At 39.3% G+C, this 23,343-nt stretch overlaps 2 non-coding genes across 2 annotated transcripts; both read left to right on the top strand.

Annotated features, from left to right (window-relative positions):
• Positions 1 to 5,973: 5,973 nt before the first annotated feature.
• LOC129676449 (small nucleolar RNA SNORD109A) lies at positions 5,974 to 6,038 on the top strand. The gene has a single exon (XR_008720083.1). It is a non-coding gene; the product is annotated as a small nucleolar RNA SNORD109A (small nucleolar RNA).
• Positions 6,039 to 22,413: 16,375 nt separating this feature from the next.
• Positions 22,414 to 22,475, top strand: LOC129676444 (small nucleolar RNA SNORD109A). The gene has a single exon (XR_008720079.1). It is a non-coding gene; the product is annotated as a small nucleolar RNA SNORD109A (small nucleolar RNA).
• Positions 22,476 to 23,343: the final 868 nt, after the last annotated feature.

Here is a 23,343-nt window from a genome sequence, read left to right as displayed (position 1 = left end):
AGTGAGAATCAGATGTGGGGAGCACAGGGGTAGGTGGTGAGGGGGGTGGGAACAAGAAGGAAAACTGGGGAGGAATATCTCTTGGTTAAGCTGGAGGCCTGTGACAGGATAGATTCCTGGGAGGCTATAGATGTGATTCTAGCTGAGAATTCTAAAGGGGGTGGGGTGAGGTATGAGGGCTGATGTGACTACCGTCTAGCCAGGTAGGACTAGTAGAAGGAGGGGATCAACAATCCATGAGCAAAAACTGTGATCCAAAAATTACCCTGCCTACAAGAAGTGAAGGGATAATGAGGGAACAATGATACAGGGAAAGTCCAAACAACAATTGGTCCAACCTGAGACCCACCCCATGCTAAAGGGCCAGCCCCTGACAATAATAATGATACTCTGTAAAGCTTTCAAACAAGAGCCTAACTTGAATATCACATTTTCTTTATCCATCCTATGGCTGAGGGACATCTAGGTTATTTCTAGTTTCTGGTTATTAAGCAGAAGCCTACTATGAACATTATTTAGTAAGTGCCCTTGTAGTATGCTGGCACATCTTTTGGGTATATGCCCAGGAGTGGTTATAGCTGGTTCTTGAGGTAGAACTATTATCAGTTTTCTGAGAAAACAAAATTGGAGAGACCTCATATTAGCAAGCTCTAGGACAAAAAGGAGGAAACACACCTAAGAGGGGGACAAAGCAGGAAATAATTAAACTCAGGGTTAAAATAAATTAATAAGAAAGAAAGAAAGAAAGAAAGAAAGAAAGAAAGAAAGAAAGAAAGAAAGAAAGAAAGAAAGAAAGAAAGATCAAAGGATCAACAAAAGGAAGAGCTGGCTCCTTGATAAAAAATCAACAAGACAGACAAACCCTTAGCCAAACTAACTAAAAGGCAGTATCCAAATTAACAAAATTAGAAATGAAAAGGTAGAGATAACAATAGATACTGAGGAAATCCAAAGAATCCTTATGTCTTACTTCAAAAGGCTGTTCATCTTACACCCATCAGAATGGCTAAGATCAAAAAATCAAGTGGCAATACATGCTGGAGAGGATGTGGAGGAAGAGGAACCCTCCTCCACTGCTGGTGGGAATGTAAACTTGTACAACCTCTTGAAAATCAATCTGGTGCTTTCTCAGACAATTAAGAATAGTGCTACCTCAAGATCTAGCTATTACACTCCTAGGCATATATCCAAAAGATGCGCAAGTATACAACAAGGATATTTGCTCAGCCATGTTTGTAGCAGCTCTATTCTTAATAGCCAGAAGCTGTAAACAACCCAGATGCCCATCAGTTGAGGAATGGATACAGATGTAGCCCATGTCAGTTCAGTGTCCAAGTGGGTTCTATAGTAGTGGGAACAGGGACTGTCTCTAACATGAACTGATTGGCCTGATCTTTGATCACCTCCTCCTGAGGGGGGGGTGCAGACTTTCCAGGCCACAGACGAAGACAGTGCAGCCACTCCAGATGAGAACTGATAGACTAGGATCAGAAGGAAGGAGAAGAAGACCTCCGCTATCAGTGGACTGGGGAAGGACATGGGTGGAGAAGGGGGAGGAAAGGTGAGGTTGGGTGGGGAGGAGAGAGGGAGCTACAAAGGAGATAAAAAGTGAATAAAATGTAATTAATAAAAATAAAATTAAAAAAATAATTAATAAAAAGAAAAAAGGCTGTACTCCACAAAATTGTAAAATCTAAATGAAATAGATGATTATTGATACATGCCATTTACCAAATTCAATTGAGATCAGATGAATAATTTAAAAAGACTCATAACTTCTAAGAAAATAGAAGCAGTCATTTAAATTCTCCCAACCAAAAAAAAAAAAAGAAATAAAAAAGAAAAGCCCAAGGCTAGATTGTTTTATTGCTGAATTTCACCAAAATTTCAAAGAAATTTGAATACCAATACTCCTCAAACTATTTCATAAAATAAAAACAGAAGGAACATTGAAAACTCTTTAAGTAACTCTGATACCTAAACCAGACAAAGACTCAACAAAGACAGAAATTCAGAACAATTTCTTTTATGAACACTGATGAAAAATACTCAATAAAATACTCACAAACAGCAGATCACAAACATCATCTACCATGCACATCTATGATCTTATGTTCAACATAATAATGAATCCCATGAGAGACAGGAAATCAGATCAAAAGTATCAAAAGGATATGTGATGTGTTTTGTCACTTGATTACAACTTCTGCTATCCACTCTGAGCCACAATATCTGTATCTCTACTCGTTTGCTTAAATATGATTTGACTTACTGGTTTAGAACACAAAATAATAAAGAAAAAGAGTCCTTGCAGGACAAGCTAAAAGTGACAAAAGAAGATGAACTAATTTAGTGTTTGTAGGGGAGAATGTATGTGCTCAAATACCTTCTGGCATGTCTGGCATGTAAGGCAAAAGAGTTGCATAGACACATTACCATTGCTGATAAATTTTATTTATAATCTGTTGTAGGTAAAAAGCACAGAGGTTTGCTGTTCTTCAGGCATAACAGGTAAGCAGGCATTCTGATGCTGGTGTCGTTTTTTTGTGTGATAAAACTAAAGATTTCTTCAGTTCATAATCTATGACTTTGGTAGTAAAAGGAATACAGCTTTCACTGTGTTGATGTTTGTGTTTTGCCTTGCTCTGCCAATGGCATTTTTACTGCTTTTTATGCCTCTGGTATTCTAACTTTTACAGAGTGAAATTAACAACACACGCTAGTGCCAGGACAGCCAAATACTACCAATCATTGTAATCTTGTTGATTTTAAAACACTCCATTTGTGTGTAGTATATTCTGATATATACTTCTATCCCCCTATAATGGAGGTAACAAAAATACCATACTTGGACTGATAAACAAAGAGCAGAATGTGGCACAACCCTAGATGTCTATTCTTAGACAAATAAATAAGTTTTATATACAAATCTTTGTGCTTTAGGGAGCCCTGAAGTGCAATATATGTTTGTACTTGTAAATTAAAGTACATCAGTGATACTGAATATAATAATATATAGAGAAGACTTCACACTGAAACACACAAACTATAAGACTTGTGCCTATGAAATTAATTCATGATTATTGGTAAAATTTAGAGATATTGATCTAGGTTTCCTTCCTGACTGGAGCACAGAAACTGTGAGGGGGGAAATGGCATGGGATACATATTTCACAATTGATCATAATATTTATGGTTACAATATAAACTGGGAAGTCAATATTCAGCTGCAAAAGACAGAACAAGATCTTCAGGAAGAGGAATAATATACACAAATGCTCTTGATGAATAAATTTTCAAAAGATCTAAAAAAATCATGGCATTTGCAATATTTGAATGTATTTTCATTTTTTTGTGAAGAAAAGCAGATGTTAGGATAGAATGTCAACCCCAAATCTCTTCTGTGTTTCTCTTTCATTTCTGTAATTGTCTCACAAAACAACATATGTTATATTATTTAACTCTGATATGATATGAGATGCAATATAAAATTTATTGATGCTGTCTCTAGTTCATTACCTCCATTCAGAGAGTGAGCATTATGCCTTCTGAACAACCATGATCTTCCTTTTCAAACCTAAAAAGACTTGACACTGGAAATGTTCATATGTTTAGAGAGAATTTTTCTGGATTTATGATGACAACTAGTCTCTGCAGACAGTGAATAACTCATACAAATGGCAATCAATGGCCCAGATATAAGGTCCTCTGTAGACTAATGAGCTTTTAGAGCCTGGGTGGCATATTTCCATTTTTCAGAGATAACAGAGTACAGTCAGGATTAGCTTTAGGACTCAAGGTTTTGAAGAGATGGGCATATTTACAGTGTACCAAACTTTTCCTAATACCTTTTTTAGACTTTTTTTGGAATAGCACTAAACTTAACAGTAGAGTTTGCATGTGTATTCAAATGGGTGGTGTTAGGATTCACAATAAAGTCAGTTAGATAAACTTGCCTTCACCAAGCAAAGTTTGATATAAGGAAAATTGAATAGAGAACCTTGATCCAGAAACATAGTGATGTACATCATTCTCAAAAAAATTATCAAACGAATTTAATTTTAGATTTTCACCAATTTATCATTCATTGCTCACAAAATGACTTCATTTCAGAGAAAGAAACTTGGCTCACAGGAAATAATTTCAAAAATTTTTATCATCACTGATATGAATGCATTTCCACAATACCTGGGAAATTTTCTGTAGATGAAGGAACATCACTGATTTCATCCTCCATTACAAAATTTAGATGCTGGACATGGCAGAAGCATGGCATCAAATAATGAACCTAGTGTAGGATTCACCTAATGGAAATTACATACATAAAAGAAAATTCTGTAAAAGCTTCACAGGAATATCATAAATAGAATCAGCCCACCACCCCTTTAACACATGTTTAGCATGCTGTTGAAACCTCTTAAAGAGCTAGGAGCCTAGGAGATACCCTGTGGCCTCAGATGGCAATGCAGGCTATTCAGATCATCATGGACTTTAGCAGCAGAAGGACCCACAAACATTAACTTGGTTGATGTTTCATGATGTATCATGCTGCAGACTATACCACAGATATGTATCTGTATGGCCTTCAATCAATAGGCCATAAACATCAACATAGACCCTGGCTGCACTAGGACCTCAGACCCAGACATATCGCTCAGCAGCAGCAGGGACCCAGGCATCACCATGGCCTCAGGTGGCAGTACAGACCACTCACAACTTTATGATCCTTGGCTGCTGCATGGCAAATAGACATCAACATAGCTTCAGACTACAGCACAGGGTATTCACTATTCTGCCTGAAAGACAAGAACTCTGTGTCTTGTGTTGTTGAAGGTGCTTTGAATGATTGCTTTAGAGGAAGCAATCAGCAACAAAACTTTTCCTTGTAAGAAAAGTTAAAATTGAGGAAAAGAAATTAACTAATTCATTGTTGGTTGAGAAGATTGTATGTGATAGGAGAATTATAGGGTGTGACATCTGAGGCTATCAGAATTGCCTGGATGCATTTCCATTCTTGATATATTTTCTTTATACTTTGCTGCAGGTTAAAAGCCTGTAAAGCTTCTTTTTCTTCAAGCATGACAGGTAATCTATGACTCTCATTCAGTTGATGTGATTTCTCTGTGCCAAGGCTGGGGACTTCTTAAACCAGATATATGTCTCCAGTACTTTAAGAAAAATCAGTTTTATTCTATTCCATGTTTCTAGTGTTATAGGTCTCAGAAAGTAAAAATTGCCTGCACTAGCTAGTGCTAAGGTAATGAAATATTACCAATCCTTATGTTTGTTGATTTTAAAAATACACCAACTGTGTCTTGTATTTGCTGTGAGGACTTGGAAAACTACCTTCATTTTAAAGATTTCTATTAAAATTCGAGATTCAGAGGTTAACTTTTAATGCTTCCCCATATTCTCCATGTTATTTTCCCTTAAATTTTGAGCATCAAATTTTTGTTTCTATCTTAAAAGGTTTTTCCCCAAAATGTTTTGGAAAGTCCATACTGGGCTGTCAGATAGAGGACAAAGTCTTGAACAGAAGGAGAAGGAGGAATCTACTAAAATGCTCTTGTCAAATAAATTTTCATAAAATCTCTCATGTAGGATGTTTACTAAGAGACATTTTAAAATAACCCATGGCATATTTAATACTTGACACTGTTTTCCCATTTTTGTACAGGAAGTCAGATTTTAGGATAGAAAGTTAACCCAGAATATTTTCTCAATACATTTCTCTTTTATATCAATAACTGTCATATAGCATGATATTTGATATTTAATACATCTTCTATATTATACAATAGAGAAAAGACAGTTTATTCAGGCTGTAATCTGACATTGTTTATATCATGCTAGTATCTCTGTTGAGAGACTGATCAATATTACTTTATACATAAAAAATAAATGTGAGGAAACTATTTATTTGAAGTTTCACTTGGCATTGCAAATTCACATGTGTTTAGAGAGTGCTTGCCTGGATCAATGATGACAATAAGTCTCTGAGGAAGTTATCAACTCATCCAAATAGCAATCTGAGGTCCACATATAAAATCTTTTTTTTTTCTCTTCAGTTTATTTAGTTTTGGTTAATTGCCAGGATATCCTCAAGAATTTTTTTTTTGTTTTTTTGTTTTGTTTTGTTTTTCATGTTTCAATAGTTTTACATATATTTTAATTTTATTATTAGTTACATTTTTTAACTTTTTTATTTTTTATTAATTATACTTTATTCATTTTGTATCCCCCCATAAGCCCATCCCTCCTCTCCTCCCAATCTCACCCTCCCTCCCATTTCTGCATGCATGCCCCTCCCCAAGTCCACTGATAGGGGAGGTTCTCCTCTCCTTTCTGATCTTAGTCTATCAGTTCTCATCAAAAGTGGCTGCATTGTCCTCTTCTGTGACCTGGTAAGACTATCAAAGCAGATGCTGAGTCTGATGGACAACTGTCGAACAGAGTGAATGAAATTTTATGTAAGAAGTAGGAAATAATAAGAGCTGGAGAGGACAGGAACTCCACAAGGAGAGCAACAGAACAAGAAAATTTGAACACAGGGAACTCCCCAGAGACTCATACTCCAACCAAAGACTATTCATGGAGATAGCCTAGAACCCCTTCACAGATGTAGCCCATGGCAGTTCAGTGTCCAAGTGGGTTACCTAGTAATGGGAAGAGGGACTGCCTCTGACATAATCTGATTGGCCTGCTCTATTAGTTACATTTTATTAACTCTGTATCTCAGCTGTATTCCTTTCCCTCATTCTCTCTCAAACCCTCCCTCTTTACCTCATCTCCTCCCTGCCACTTTCCAAGTCCACTTATAGGGGAGGACCTCTTCCCCTTGTATCTGACCCTATTTTATCAGGTATCTTTAGGACTGGCTGTAAAGTCCTCCTCTGTGGCCTAGCAGTACTGTTCCTCCCTTGGGAGATGGGGAGGTCAAAGAACCTGACATTGAGTTCCTGTCAGAGATAGTCCCTGTTCCCCGTACTAGGAAAAACCAATTGGTTCCTGAGCTACCGTGGGCTACATCTGAGTAGAGGTTCTAGGTTATATCCATATATGGTCCTTGGTGGGGTATCAGTCTCAGAAAAGACCCCTGTGCCCAGATATATTTGGTCCTTGTGTAGCTCCTATCCTCTCCACGTCATACTAACTCACCCTTCTTTCATATGATTCCTTACACTCTGCTGAAGGTTTGGTTATGAGTCTTAGTATCTACTTTTAAACACTGCTAGGTAGAGTCTTTCAGAGACCCTCTGCGGTAGGTTCCAGCCCTGTTACTTGTTTTTTTTTTCCTACTTCCAATGTCCATCCCATTTGTCTTTGTAAGTGAGAATTGATCATCTTACCCCAGATCTTCTTTTTGTTTATCTTCTTTAGGTGTTTAGAGTTCATTATGTTTATCATATCTTTTTTTAACTTTTTTTATTTTTTTATTAATTACACTTTATTCATTTTGTATCCCCCCATAACCCCCTCCCTCCTCCCCTCCCGATCCCACCCTCCCTCCTGTTTCTGCATGCATGCCCCTCCCCAAGTCCACTGATAGAGGAGGTTCTCCTCTCCTTTCTGATCTTAGTCTATCAGTTCTCGTCAAAAGTGGCTGCATTGTCCTCTTCTGTGGCCTGGTAGGGCTGCTCCCCCCTCAGGGGGAGGTGATCAAAGAGCAGGCCAATCAGATTATATCAAAGGCAGTCCCTCTTCCCATTACTAGGTAACCCACTTGGACACTGACCTGCCATGGGCTACATCTGTGCAGGGGTTCTAGGTTATCTCCATGAATACTCCTTGGTTGGAGTATGAGTCTCTGGGAAGTTCCCTGTGTTCAAATTTTCTTGTTCTGTTGCTCTCCTTGTGGAGATCCTGTCCTCTCCAGCTCTTACTATTTCCCACTTCTTACATAAAATTCCATTCACTCTGCCTGACAGTTGTCCATCAGGCTCAGCATCTGCTTTGATAGTCTGCAGGGAAGAGGCTTTCAGAGGCCCTGTGTGTTAGGTTCCTAGTTTGTTTCCTGTTTTCTTCTTCTGGCTTTCAGAGGCCCTCTGTAGCAGGTTTCTAGGTTGTTTCCTGTTTTCTTCTTCTTCTGATGTCCATCCTCTTTGCCTTTCAGGTGGGCATTGAACATTTTAGTTAGGGTCCTCTCTCTTGCTTGGTTTCTTTAGATGCATAGATTTTAGTGGGTTTGTCCTACGTTGGATGTCTATATGAGTAAGTACATACCGTGTCTGTCTTTTTGCTTCTGGGACAACTCACTCAGGATGATCCTTTCCAGGTCCCACCATTTACCTGCAAATTTCATGATTTCCTTATTTTTCATTGCTGAGTAATACTCCATTGTATAGATGTACCAATATTTCTGCATCCATTCTTCAGTTGAGGGGTATCTGGGTTGTTTCCAGCTTCTGGCTATTACAAATAAAGCTGCTACAAACATGGTTGAGCAAATGTCCTTTTTGTGTACTTGAGCCTCTTTTGGATATATGCCTAGGAGTGGTATGGCTGGATCTTGAGGAAGCGCTATTCCTAGTTGTCTGAGAAAGCGCCAGATTGCTTTCCAGAGTGGTTGTACAAGTTTACATTCCCACTAGCAGTGGAGAAGGGTTCCCCTTTCTCCACAACCTCTCCAGCATGTGTTGTCACTTGAATTTTTGATCTCGGCCATTCTCATGGGTGTAAAGTAAAATCTCAGGATTGTTTTGATTTGCATTTCCCTAATGGCTAATGAGGTTGAGCATTTCTTATAGGTCTATATAAGTGAGTACATACCATGTGTGTCTTTCTCCTTCTGGGATACCTCACTCAGAATGATCTTTTCTAGATCCCACCATTTGCCTGCAAATTTCATGATTTCCTCATTTTTGATTGCTGAGTAGTATTCCATTTTGTAAAAATACCACAATTTCTGTATCCATTTCTCCTTTGATGGACATCTGGGTTGTTTCCAGGTTCTAGCTATTACAAATAAAGTTGCTATAAACATGGTTGAGCAAATGTCCTTGTTGTGTACTTGAGCAAATTTTGGGTATATAAAGTCTTTAGAGTAATTAGGTTTTCAGAACCTGTATAGCACTATTTCCCTTTGTGAGATGACAGATAACAATGGATGAGACATAAAGAAGTTAAAATACTTGTGATGATGATTAGACCTGCTGGACTAGCACCTTCTCCATGCAGAGTTTGATACAAGAGAAACAGAATAGAGTACCTTGTCCTAGACTAGTAGTGAGGTACACTGTTGTGAAAAAATATCAAAGGAATTATCGATATTCATCACTTATCATTCAAGGCTTACAATATTCCTTCATTCAGAAAAACAAATACACTCACAGTAGATAACTCCAAAAATCTTATTATCACTGGAATGATTGCAATTCTACAAGACTGGAGAACTTATCTCTACATAAAGGGATATCTTTATTTCATTCTCCATTTCAAAATATACAAGTTGGGTAGGAAGCAGCATAACTTCAAATAATTAACCTAGTGTACATACACCCCCAAAGAACTACATGCATTTCAGAAACATCTTCAAAGAGTTCACAGAAATATTATGGATAGAGTCAGGTGTCCACCCTCCTAACAAGTGTTCAACATGTGAGTGAACACACTAGCAGAACAGAAATTTAGATTTTAAAAAATGCCATAAAGATACCATATACTTTCTCTGCTTGAATACAACTTCCTCTCTCTCTCTCTCTCTCTCTCTCTCTCTCTCTCTCTCTCTCTCACACACACACACACACACATATATGTATGCATCACTCTATTAAGTCACCTTTCTTTCATCTCTGTTCTACTAAGAGTTGAGTATAACGTGTCTATGGCTTAGTCTGTCAAGGCTTTCTCTGATTAGTGACTTTGTCTGCCTCTCAATTAGACATCATTTTCAAAAATGGAAACTTCTTTCCACAGATTAAATTACCTTCATTGTTTGGGAATAGAAGTGTATACTAAGGGCATGCCTGCATTCCATCTTGATTATACAGACCTAAAACGTCTTTGAATGTGCTCAGAACAGCCATGTTGCTAGATTAAAATTTTTCTGCATTAACATCTAATTAACATTACCACTAAAGATAACTTCCTTATATTTACTAAAGTAACATGAAATGATAAGGCTCACTACCATTATTTGAAAAAATTATTGAGGACCATGTCTCTCACTTTCCTTTACATGCATATAAGAAAAGCGTACAAAGGATTCCTCAAAATATTCGAGATAGAAGAACTTCTCTGCTCTTTCAATTCCTGTACAACTTGCAGTTGGACCCTGTTATGGTTTATTTTTATTTGTTTATTTTTTAATTAAATTTTCAATTTTTAATATAGGTTACAGTTTATTAACTTTGTATCTCAGCTGTATCCTGCTCCCTCATTCCCGCCCAATCCCACCCTTCCTCCCTCATCTTCTCCCTACCCTTTTCCAAGTCCACTGATAGGGGAGGACTTCCTTCCCTTTCATCTAACCCTAACTTATCAGGTCTCACCAGGAATGGCTGCAAAGTTTTCCTCTGTGGTCTAGCAGAGCTGCTCCTCCCTCAGGGTGTGTGTGGGGGAAGTCAAAGATCCAGCCATTGAATTCGTGTCAGAAATATTCTCTGTACCCATTACTAGGGTACCTACTTGGATACTGAGCTACCATGGGCTATATCCCAGCAGGGAATCTAGGTTATATCCATACATGTTCCTTGGTTGAAGATGAACACTTTTATAGAACAGAAATTCAGATTAAAAATATGAGGAAGATACATGAAGAGTACTTTTCCTACTTGTGTATAACATCCAGGATTCTCCCTGAGAGACATTAACTTTTGTCTTTTCTTTTTGTTAAATGTGCTGTGAGTGATTTTAGTCTATCAGATCTTATCAGGAGTGGCTGTATTGTCATCTTCTGTGGCCTGGTAAGGCTGCTCCCCCCTCAGGGAGAGGTGATCAAAGAGCAGGCCAATCAGATTATGTCAGAGGCAGTCCCTCTTCCCATTACTATGTAACTCACTTGGACACTAAACTGCCATGGGCTACATCTGTGCAGGGGTTCTAGGTTATCTCCATGTATGGTACTTGGTTGGAGTAAGATCAGAAGGAAGGAGAGGAGGAGCTCCCCTATCAGTGGGCTTGGGGAGGGGCATGAGTGAAGAAGGGGGAGGCAGGGTGGGATCGGGAGGGGAGAAGGGAGGGGCTTATGGGAGGATACAAAAAGAATAAAGTGTAACTAATAAAAAAATAAAACTCCTACCCCCAAAACTGTGCTGGTGACTGACAACTTTAGATGAAGCAATCATGAAAAGAAGACATTCTTGCAACACTTGCTAAAGTGATGGGATGAAATGAACTCACTCAGTGTGACTAGGAGATGTGCAGGGTGAGTTGCTTCAGTTGCCTAGATGAATTTCTTCTTCTGATGTACTTTATATTTTGTTGCAGGATAGAAACTTTGTGCGTTCTTTTCACACATGACAAGAAAGCAGTGATGCTGGTTCTGGTGACTTATTCTGGTGACTGGAAGTTTCTTAAAAATATCTAACTAACTAATTATGCAGTACTTCAATGATAATGTTTTCATGATGTCACTCTTTTGGCCATTGCCTATTGAGTCATATTGGATCTTTCAAGTATAACTATTTTTTTTTAATTTTATTTTTTTCTTATCAGTTACATTTTATTAACTCTGTATCCCAGCCGTGTCCCGATCCCTCTTTCGCTCCCAGTCCCTCCCTCCCTCCCTCATCTCCAAGCTGCCCCTTGCCAAGTCCACTGATAGGGGGGACCTCCTCCCCATTCATCTGATCCTGTTTTATCAGGTATCTTCAGGACTGGCTGCAAAGCTCTCCTCTGTGGCCTAACAGGACTGCTCCTCCCTTGGGGGGTGGGGAGGTCAAAGAGCCAATCATTGAGTTACTGTTAGAAATAGTCTTTGTTCCCCTCACTATGGGAAACCAATTGGTTACTGAGCTACCACAGGCTACATCTGAGCAGAGGTTCTAGGTTATATTCTTACATGGTCCTTGGTTGCATGTCAGTCTCAGAAAAGACCCTGTGCCCAGATATATTTGGTCCTTGTGGAGCTCCTATCCTTTCCTCATCAGACTACCTCCTCTTCTTTCTTATGATTCCCTGTACTCTGCCAAAGGTTTGGTCATGAGTCTTTGCTTTGAAAACACTGCTAGTCTTTCAAATGCGCTCAGTAGACTCCCGTCATATGTTCAATGCGCATCCCATCTGTCTTTCTAAGCGAGGATTGATCATCTTACCCCATGTCCGCTCTCTTGATTATCTTTTTTAGGTGTATAGATTTTATTATGCTTATCATATCTTATAGGTATATATAAGTGAGTATATACCATGTTTGTCTTTCTCCTTCTGGGATATTTGACTCAGGATGATCTTTTCTAGATCCCACCATTTGCCTGCAAATTTCATGATTTCCTCCTTTTTGATTGCTGAGTAGTATTCCATTGTGTAAAAATACCAGAATTTCTGTACCCATTCCTCCGTTGATGGACATCTGGGTTGTTTCCAGGTTCTGGTTATTACAAATAATGCTGCTATAAACATGGTTGAACAAATATCCCTTTTGTGTACTTGAGCAAACTTTGGGTATATACCTAGCAGTGGTATAGCTGGGTCTTGAGGAAGCACTATTCCTAATTGTCTTAGAAAGCGCCAGATAGATTTCCAGAGTGGTTGTATCAGTTTACATTCCCACCAGCAGTGGAGGAGGGTTCCCCTTTCTCCACAACCTCTCCAGCATGTGTTGTCCCTTGAGTTTTTCATCTTGGCCATTCTGATGGTTGTAAGGTGATATCTCAGGGTCGTTTTGATTTGCATTTCCCTGATGACTAATGAGGATGAGCATTTCTTTAAGTGTTTCTCTGCCATTCGATATTCCTCTACAGAGAATTCTCTCTTTAGTTCTGTTCCCCATTTTTTAATTGGATTACTTGGTTTGCTGCTTTTCAACTTCTTTAGTTCCTTGTATATACTCAGTCCTCTGTCAGATAAAGGGTTAGTGAAGATTCTTTCCCAATCTGTAGGCAGGCGTTTTGTTTTGATGACAGTGTCCTTTGCTTTACAGAAGCTTTTCAGTTTCATGAGGTCCCATTTATTGATTGTTGCTCTTAGAGCCTGTGCTGTTGGTGTTCTGTTCAGGAAGTTGTCTCCTGTGCCAATGAGTTCTAGGCTGTTCCCAACTTTTTCTTCTAACAGATTTAGAGTGTCTGGTTTTATGTTGAGGTCTTTGATCCACTTGGACTTTAGTTTTGTGCAGGGTGATAAATATAGATCTATTTTCATTTTTCTGCATGTGGACATCCAGTTGGACCAGCACTATTTGTTGAAGATGCTGTCTTTTTTCCATTGAATGATTTTGGCTTCTTTGTCAAAAATCGAGTGTTCATAGGTGTGTGGGTTTATTTCTGGGTCTTCTATGCTGTTCCGTTGATCCTCTTTTCTGTTTTTATGCCAATACCATGTGGTTTTTATTACTATTGCTCTGTAGTACAACATGAGATCAGGGATAGAGATACCTCCAGATGATCTGGTTTTATACAGGATTGTTTTGGAGATTCTGGGTTTTTTGTTTCTCCATATGAAGCTGAGAATCTTTTTTTCAAGGTCTGTAAAGAATTGAGTTGGTATTTTGATGGGAATTGCATTGAATCTGTAGATTGCTTTTGGCAGGATGGCCATTTTCACAATGTTAATCCTACCAATCTATGAGCACGGGTTATCTTTCCAACTTCTGAGATATTCTTCAATTTCTTTCTTCAGAGACTGGAAGTTTTTCTCAAACAGGTCTTTCACTTGCTTGGTTAGTGTCACCCCAAGGTACTTTATGTGGTTAGTGGCTATTCTGAAGGGCGTTGTTTCCCTAATTTCTTTCTTGGCCCTTTTGTTTTTGGTATACAGGAGGGCTTCTGATTTTTTTGAGTTGATTTTGTATCCTGCCACTTTGCTGAAGGTGTTTATCAGCTGGAGAAGTTCTCTGGTTGAATTTTTGGGGTCGCTCATATATCATATCATCACTATCATATCATCTGCGAATAGTGACACTTTGACCTCTTCCTTTCTGATTTGTATCCCCTTGATCTCCTTTAGTTGTCTTATTGCTCCGGCTAGAACTTCAAGTACTATGTTGAAGAGGTAGGGAGAGAGTGGGCAGCCTTGTCTTGTCTCTGATTTCAGTGGGATTGATTTAAGTTTCTCTCCATTGAGTTTGATGTTGGCTATAGGCTTGCTGTATATTGCCTTTACTATGTTTAGATATGTACCTTGTATTCCTGATCTCTCCAACACTTTAAACATGAATGGGTGTTGGACTTTGTCAAATGCTTTTTCAGCATCTAAGGAGATGATCACGTGGTTTTTCTCCTTCAGTTTGTTTATGTGGTGGATTACATTGATGGATTTCCATATGTTGAAACACCCTTGCATGCCTGGGATGAAGCTTACTTGGTCATGGTGGATGATATCTTTGATGTGTTCTTGGATTTGGTTTGCAACTATTTTATTGAGTATTTTTGCGTCAATGTTCATAAGAGAGATAGGTCTGAAGTTCTCTTTTTTTGTTGGGGCTTTGTGTGGTTTAGGTATCAGGGTGACTGTTGCTTCATAGAATGAGTTTGGTAATGTACCTTCTGTTTCTATTTTGTGGAATAGTTTGAGGAGAATTGGTGTGAGCACTTCTTTGAAGGTCTGGTAGAATATCACGCTGAAACAATCTGGCCCAGGGCTTTTTTTAGAGGGGAGACTGTTAATGACTGCTTCAATTTCCTTGGGGGATATAGGGCTGTTCAGTCTTTCTACCTGATCTTGACTTAATGTTGGAAGATGGAATCTATCAAGAAAATTGTCCATTTCATTTAGGTTTTCAAATTTTGTGGCATATAGGCTTTTGTAGTTTGACCTAAGAATTGTTTGAATTTCCTCCGTGTCTGTAGTTATGTCACTCTTTCATCTCTGATTTTGTTGATTTGGTCAGATTCCCTCTGCTTTTTAGTTAGTTTGGCTAAGGGTTTGTCTATCTTGTTGATTTTCTCAAAGAACCAGCTTTCTGTTTCATTGATTCTTTGAATAGTTTTATTTGTTTCTAATTGATTGATTTCAGCCCTGAGTTTGATTATTTCCAGTCATCTGCTCCTCTTGGGTGTATCTGCTTCTTTTTTTTCTAGGGTTTTCAGTTGGGCCATTAAGTTGTTTGTATGTGATGTTACAAATTTCTTCTTGCAGGCACTTAGTGCTATAAATTTTCCCCTGAGCACTGCTTTCAATGTGTCCCATAAATTTGGGTATGTTGTGCCTTCATTTTCATTGAATTATAGGAAGTCTTTAATTTCTTTCTTTATTTCTTCCTTTAACCCAGCTGTCATTGAGTAACAAGTTGTTCAGTTTCCATGTGCGTGTAGGCTGTTTGTTATTTCTGTTGTTGTTGAGGTCCAACTTAAGTCCATGGTGGTCAGATAGATTACAAGGGATTATTTCAATCTTTTTGTATCTGTTGAGGCTTGCTTTATGACCAACTATATGGTCTATTTTGGAGAAGGTTCCATGCGGTGCTGAAAAGAAGGTATACTCTTTTGAGTTTGGATGAAAAGATCTGTAGACGTCTATTAGGTCCATTTGATTTGGGGATTCTGTGAGTGTTTTTATTTCCCCATTTGTTTTCTATCTAGTTTATCTGTCCCTTGGTGAGAGTGCAGTGTTGAAGTCTCCCACTATTAGGGTATTAGGATCAATGTGTGATTTAAGCTTTAATATTGTTTCATTTACGAATGTAGGTGCTTTTGTATTTGGGGCATAGATATTCAAAATTGTGATGTCCTCTTGGTGGATTTTTTCTTTGATGAGAATATAGTGGCCCTCCTTATCTTTTTTGATTAACTTGGGTTGAAAGTCTATTTTATTAGATATTAGGATGGCTACTCCCGCTTTTTTTGCTTGATAGACATTTTTCCAGCCCTTTACTCTGAGGTAGTGTTTATAATTGTTGCATAGGTGTGTTTCTTGGATGCAACAGAATGATGGATCCTGTTTCCGCAACCATTCTGTTAGTCTGTGTCTTTTAATTGGGGAGTTGAGTCTGTTGATGTTGATAGAAACTAGTGACCAACAATTGTTACTTACTTTAGATGTGGTGTTGATGGTGTCACTGAGTTTCATTGCTTGTCTTCTTTTTTTTTTTGTGTGTGTGTAGTTATCTATTTCCTCTGTTTCCTTCGATGTAGTTGTTTTCTTTGGATTGGAGTTTCCCTTCTAGTAACTTCTGTAGAGTTGGGTTACTATGTAGATATTGTTTAAATTTGGTTTTGTCTTGGAATATCTTGAATTCTCCGTCTATGTTGATTGAAAGTTTTGCTGGGTATAGTAGTCAGGGTTGGAATCTGTGGTCCCTTAAGGACTGTATGATTTCTGTCCAGGCCCTTCTGGCTTTCATAGTTTCTGTTGACAAATCTGGTGTGATTCTGATAGGTCTACCTTCATATGTTACTTGGCCTTTTTCCCTTGCTGCTTTTAGATTTTTTTCTTTGTTTTGTAGGTTCAGTGTTTTGACTATGATGTGACGTGAAGAATTTCTTTTCTGGTCTAGTCAACTTGGTGTTCTGTAGGCCTCTTGTATGTTTATGGCCATCGCCGCCTTTAAGTTGGGAAAGTTTTCTTCTATAATTTTTTTGAAAATATTTTCCTGACCTTTGAGCCTGATGTCTTCTTTTTCTTCTACTCCTATTATTCTTAGGTTTTGTCTTTTCATGGTGTCCTTGATTTATTGGATGTTTTGTGTTTGGAACGTTTTTTATTTTATTTTTTCTTTGAGAGACGTGTCAATTTCGGCTTCTGAGATTCTTTCTTCCATCTCTTGTATTCTGTTGGTGATGCTTACTTTTGTAGTTCCTGATCTCTTCTCTATGTTCTCCAGCTCCTGGTTTTTCTCTATTTGTGTTTTCTTTATTGATTCTAATTCTGTTTTCATGTCTTGCACCATTTCCTTCATCTGTTTGAATGTGGACTCCTGCTTTTCAATGATAGCTTCTATTTTTTTGTCCGTTTCCTCTCTATGTATCACTAATTGTGCCTCTACTTCTTTGGGTATAATTGCCTGTATTTCTATGAGAGCTTTGTTTATTTCTTCTTTATTTGCCTTCATTTGTGTGGACATTTCTTTGAGAGCTTTGTGCATTTCTTCTCTGTTTGCCTCAATTTTCATGGTCATTTCTCTGAGAGCATGATTTGTTTCCTCTTGGTTAATCTTGATTTCTTTGGTTATTTCTCTGAGGGCTTTGTTCATTTCATCTTTATGGGCCTCTGATAGCTGGAGAAACATAGTTTTGAGGATGTTTTCTTGTATATCTAGTGAATTGAAGTGTCCATTGTTTTGTGGGGTTGCTGGTGAGGTCATTATGTCCTGATTTTTGTTGGGAGTGTTCTTACGTCTGCCTCTAGCCATCTTGTTATTTATAATCCTCACCGGTTGTTCCTCGAGATTGTAGTTTGAGCTATGATCCTCTTTTTCTGTTTTCTGGACTGTTTTTTCAGGAAGATGAGAGGGGCTCACTGGTTTGGGAGTGTGCGTTGTGGTTTCAGTTTTGCCTAAGTAAGGAATGTGACGCTGGTGCTATTCGCGTGAGCTTTTAGCAGGCACAGTGTGCATGCGCGGATTCTCTGACTATTGCAGTGGCCTGCAAGCCACTATTATGCAGTTCTGACGAGATCCAAAGATTGTTTGCCTAGATTACCCTGGTGGACCCGCAAGGCAGAGGCTTCAATGTTGGGTCGCTATCCCAAGAATACCTATGATGCCCACACTAGGGGTGTGGGTAGCAGGGATCTGGTCTGGTTGCTTCTGTGGAGAGGCCCTGGGTCTGGGGCAATCTCTCCCTAGAAGGTTCACTCACTCTCTTGCAGGACCAGTTGGAATGCACAGGGGTTCCTCTTGCTCTCTACTCTCTGACTTGGTCCTGCTGTGGAAGTGCACGGGTAGGCTAACAGTCAGCTCTGTGACACTGTGGCCGCAGGACTCGGTGTCCACCTTTCCTGTGTGCTGCCTCTTTGTCCTTTCCCTCTGCCAGGAGGGGTTATGTTGACTGGTCCCTGGGTGGCGTGGGAAAGAGTTAGGATGAGTGTTCAATCCCAGATCCCAGGCCCCGATCTCTCTGCCAGAAGCAGCCTAGTGGTAGAATCTATGTTTGCTGATCCCAAGAAAGTATCGTGTAGGGTTGAGTGTCCTCAGATCCAGAGCTTGGGTTTCTCTGCTAGGGGCCACTGGGTGAGCTGGAGGGAGGGTCCTGTGTCCTTGGCAGGCTGCCTCTCTGTCCTTCCCCTCTGACCTTCCCCTCTGCTAGGGCAAGTTTATAGAGGTGCTCTCAGGGGAGTGCCAGCAGGGGTTGGGGCTTCTCAGTCGGATCCTGAGCCCTGATCCGGCTTTTCTCTGTCAGGGATGGGGTGGTGTGCTGGTGATAGAACTTGCTGCTAGACCTTATTGCACTGGACCCAGGATAATCTCAGGACGTGTAGAATGACCATAGTCCCAGATCCCGAGCTGTAGTTTGTTTGCTAGGAGCGGCCAGCAGCACTGGAGTTCTGGCATTGTGAAGCAAGCCTCTTTATCCTTCTGCTCAGCTGTGGCAGGGTGATGGCGGCGTTTGGGGGAGTGCCCGAAAGGATTGGGTTTTCCCAGCCCCTATCTCGGGTTGGGGTACAGACAATGTGGTTTGTGGCAGATTCTGCTGGATGCCTCCTGCCTCCTCCGAAGAGGGAGTAGGGATTTTGAGCTGGGCACGCAGCTGCAATCCGTGTGCGGCGGGAGCTCAATTGTGATGGCGGCAGGTACCCGTGGTTGGAGAGACCTTCCAGGGAAGGACTGGGTGACCCGTGACCAGTCTGGCAACTTTCCTTCCCCGTGGGGTTTTTTTGCGACTGGGACTCCTAGCCTCAGGCACCCTTGTGCCCACCAATTAGCCTGGATAAATGATCAGGACAAGCAGGCTTGCAGCACCAGCCTGGAGACCCAAAGCCAGCGTTAGCTGGGTTCTCTTCCAGGTTCTGGCTGGGCAGCCAAGAGTGGACCTGACTGATTCCCACGCCGTGAGAGCCTCCCTTCACCTGGGAAACAAGATAGCTGTTGTTTCAGGGCCCAGAGTTCAGTCTCCTGGTCGCTGCACGGAGTGTGTTGTCCTGCTTCTCAGACACGGTGTTCTCCCGGTGCCGCCATCTTGCCCCCCCCAATTATAACTATTATTATGGATATTGCATTGTGGGTCTTATAAGAAGCATTACCAACATAAGTTAATAACAAGGCAACCAAATAGTTCCAATAACTGTATGCTTGTAGATATTAAAAATCAATAGTTGTGTGTACTTATTGGAAAATTAACTTTAATATGAATATAAAATTTAAAGCTTTCAGTGCAAATTGAAATTTCAAAAATTCAGTCATAATCCTACTTATTTTTTATCTTATTGTTGTTCAAACTCATAGTATTAAATTCTAATTTCTACCCTAACAGATGTAGTAGTCAAAATATTAATTTAAAGTATACAGAGTGAAATCCCCTACAGTACAAACAATAGCCCTTCCATAATTAGTCCATCCTTGTTTTATTGATGTGGATGGTCAGGATGCACCCAGTGTGTTTTCACTACTTTGAAAGTAGCACTGTATGTTACATCTTTGTACCATTGCCTTCAAGTGAATTTTTTCCCTTTTAAATACTTCTTTTTGTTTTTCTTTAATTTTTATTTATTACAATTTATTCACTTTGTATCCCAGATGTAGCCCCCTCCCTCATCTCCTCTCTATCCCACCCTCCCTCCCTCTTCTCTCCCATACCTCTTCCCTAGTTCACAGATAGGGGTGGTCTTCCTTCCAGTCCATATGACCCTAGCCTATCAGGTCTCAACATAACTGTCTGCATTGTTTTCCTCTGTGGTCTGGTAAGGCTGCCCCCATCTCAGAGAGAGGTGATCAAAGAGACAGACACTGAGTTCATGTCAGAGACAGCCCCTGTTTCCCTTATTAGTGAGCCCATTTGGAGATTGAGTTGCTGTGGGCCATATCTGTGCAGGGGTTCTAGTTTATCTCCATGAACAATCCTTGCTTGGAGTATCAGTCTCAGAAAAATGCCTGGGCCCAGATATTTTGGTTCTGTTGCTCTCAATGTCTGGCTCTAGTTTTCTCCAGGTCTTTCTATCTCCCTTTTCTTTCATAAGATTCCTTGCACTCTGCCCAAAGTTTGGCTGTGAGTCTCAGCATCTGCTTTAATACCCTGCTGGGTAGATTCTTTCAGAGACTCTCTGTGGTAGGCTCCTGTATTGTTCCTTGTTTTCATCCTCTTCTAGTGTCTATCCCATTTGCCTTTCTGAATGAGCATTGAGCATCTTACCCAGGGTCCTCTTTCTTGCTTAGCTTCTTTAGGTATACATATTTAGTATGATTATCCTATACACTTGCTCAACCATGTTTGTAGCAGATTTATTCCTAATAGCCAGAATCTGGAAACATCCCAGATGTCCCTCAATTGAGGAATGAATACAGAAATTGTGGTACATTGATACAATGGGATACTACTTAGCAATTAAAAACAAGGAAATAAAGACATTTGTAGCCAAGTGGTGGGAACTAGAAAAGATAATCCTGACTTAGGTATTCTAGAAGCAGAAAGACACATATGATGAGACACATACTCACTTACAAATGGATATTAGACATTTGATATGGGATAATCAAGTGAAATTTTTAAAATTTTATTCTTTTAAACTGAGTAAACAAAGCACCATAATTATTCTGTACAAATGAGTAGGCTTAATCCCAACACCAAATGTACATACTCAGACTAATTAGTGAGAATAAGTTTCTTATAAATTTCTATGCCTTTTCAAAAGCCATGAAACTGATAGTTTGTAAATTTATGTGAAAAAGTATAACAGGATATGATAAGAAAAAGAGATGATTATAGACACACAAACACAAAGATCTGTCCTTCTCAATGTCCTTTGGAACTTCTGGTAATTTATTAGGATCTTGTTTGTTTGTTTGTTTGTTTCCAGACATGATTTCTCTGTGTAGCTTTCGCTATCTGGAGGTAGGCTGGCCTCAGACTCACAAATATCCAGTGTAATGATCATATAGCTTTTGATGTAGTTTTCATCATGAGTTGAGTATTAAAGCACTGATAGAGAAGATCAGCATAGGACACATGTTTGAAAGTTGAACAGATTATTGACAATGTCAGGGCAAACCAGGGAGCCAACACTAGGCATTTAGATCGAGATAAAAATATTATCCAAGAGTAACCTGTGGAGGAATCCAACTAAAATTATATGTATGTAAGAAGTGGGAAATAGTAAGAGCTGGAGGGGACGGGAACTCCACAAGGAGAGCAACAGAACAAGATAATTTGAACACAGGGAACTTCCCAGAGACTCATACTCCAACCAAGGACTATTCGTGGAGATGACCTGGAACCCCTGCACAGGTGTAGCCCATGGCAGTTCAGTGTCCAAGTGGGTTACACAGTAATGGGAAGAGGGACTGCCTCTGACATAATCTGATTGGCCTGCTCGTTGATCACTTCCCCCTGAGGGGGGAGCAGCCTTACCAGGCCACAGTAGAGGCCAATGCAGACACTTTTGATGAGAACTGATAGAGTAAAATCAGAAAGAAGAGGAGAACCTCCCCTATCAGTGGACTTGGGGAGTGGCATGCATGCAGAAAGGGGAGGGAGGGTGGGATCGGGAGGGGAGGAGGGAGGGGCTTATGGGGGGATACAAAATGAATAAAGTGTAATTAATAAGAAATTTTAAAAAAGATAGTTATACCATCTTAATATATATATATTAATTAATTAAATTCACTCAAGACAAAAAAAACAATAAATAAATAAATAAATAAATATTTAAAAAATCTGTAGAGATTTAACAATTTTACTAAAACAATTTATCTCTGCACTCCTGTGTAGCCACTCTTATTTTTTTGCCACAATAAACAAACAATTTTAAAAATTAAAAAAAATATATATGATGAATAAATTGAAATGAAAACTGCTTCTTGGGATGCTATTGAAAAGGTCCTCATAAAGAATTCATAGAATTTTTAATATCTGATTATTTTTTCCTTTTGTCATATAAATCAGTTTTAAGGATTGAGACTCTAACTCCAATAAGCATTCAGATTATTTCTTTTTTGGGTGAGTAATTCTTGCCCAATTAAATTTTGATATTTTCTCATATGATAACAAAGGCAAAGACTATTTATTCGTGCTCATTGTGTTTCAATACCATAGTTGAGAGATATACTGATATACACGCCTTCTGCACAGTTGTGAGCTTCCCTTTCATTGCTCAGGAATCTATCTAGCTTTATGAAGCTAAGCTTCACTTGGCATCTGAAACACTCTTATGTTGAGAGAGGGCTTTTCTGGACCAATGACGACAAATATCTAAGGATGTTGACTTACATATACAGATGTGATATGAGGTCCAAATATGACATCTGTATGAGACCAGTGGAGTTTGAAGAGCCTGGCTGGTACTCTTCAAATATGAGGATTAGCAATAAATGTGCAAATTGGCTTTGGGATCCTAGATGCTGATAAAATAGCATTTTTACAGTACCAAAACTTGAATGTATCATTGTGTTTTTCTCTATTTTCAACACAGAACATAATCTTCTTCTTTAATCTTAGAACCTCTCCCTAAGGACTTTACTTTTTTAGACCCAGATTCCCTTCTAGATCTTAACAATTCAGGTGCCTGAGGAATCTCAGTCTATTTTCTACATCCGGCATGGAACATTATGGGGGCGGGAGATGGGACTCAAATTAGAAAGTTGTGAGCTTTTATCTAAGAAAAAGGTTTTGTCTTTCAAGCACAACAGCATTGAGAAACTATCTGTTTATGTTTAGACTCTATGTAAGTTCTGGAGACATTAGTGTCTGTTATGCCCATTTTGGGCACCAAATTGTTACATTTGTTTTTACAAAAATGTGTTTGTATCAAGGTATCTCTCTTAAACTGGCTATCATACAAATAAGGGAGACTCTATACTCTATTATATTATTTTAACAAACTCACAGCAGAAGACCTGACCAGTTATTAGTCTACTCTTAACCATTTCAGGTAATTTGGTTTCCTCCCTTAGTGTATGGCAAAGATACTTACATTTTATAACTTTGTTGGTGAGTTCTCTCTCCTGGACCCACCTGGAAATAGGTGAATCCACTGCTTCCTCCTTTCTCTCCTCCTCCCCTGGCTGGCAGGAAGTCTAGAACTAGTCTCTTCCCTGCTCAGCAACTGACTGTAAGATGCTTTATTAGCATATCATCAGACAATTGGAAAGTAGTGTTTACA

Source organism: Psammomys obesus, unplaced genomic scaffold (genome assembly GCF_907164565.1).
Source record: "Psammomys obesus unplaced genomic scaffold, mPsaObe1.curated_primary_1811, whole genome shotgun sequence".
NCBI classification, from domain to species: Eukaryota; Metazoa; Chordata; class Mammalia; order Rodentia; family Muridae; genus Psammomys; species Psammomys obesus.
This window is presented reverse-complemented; position numbering and strand designations above follow the sequence as displayed.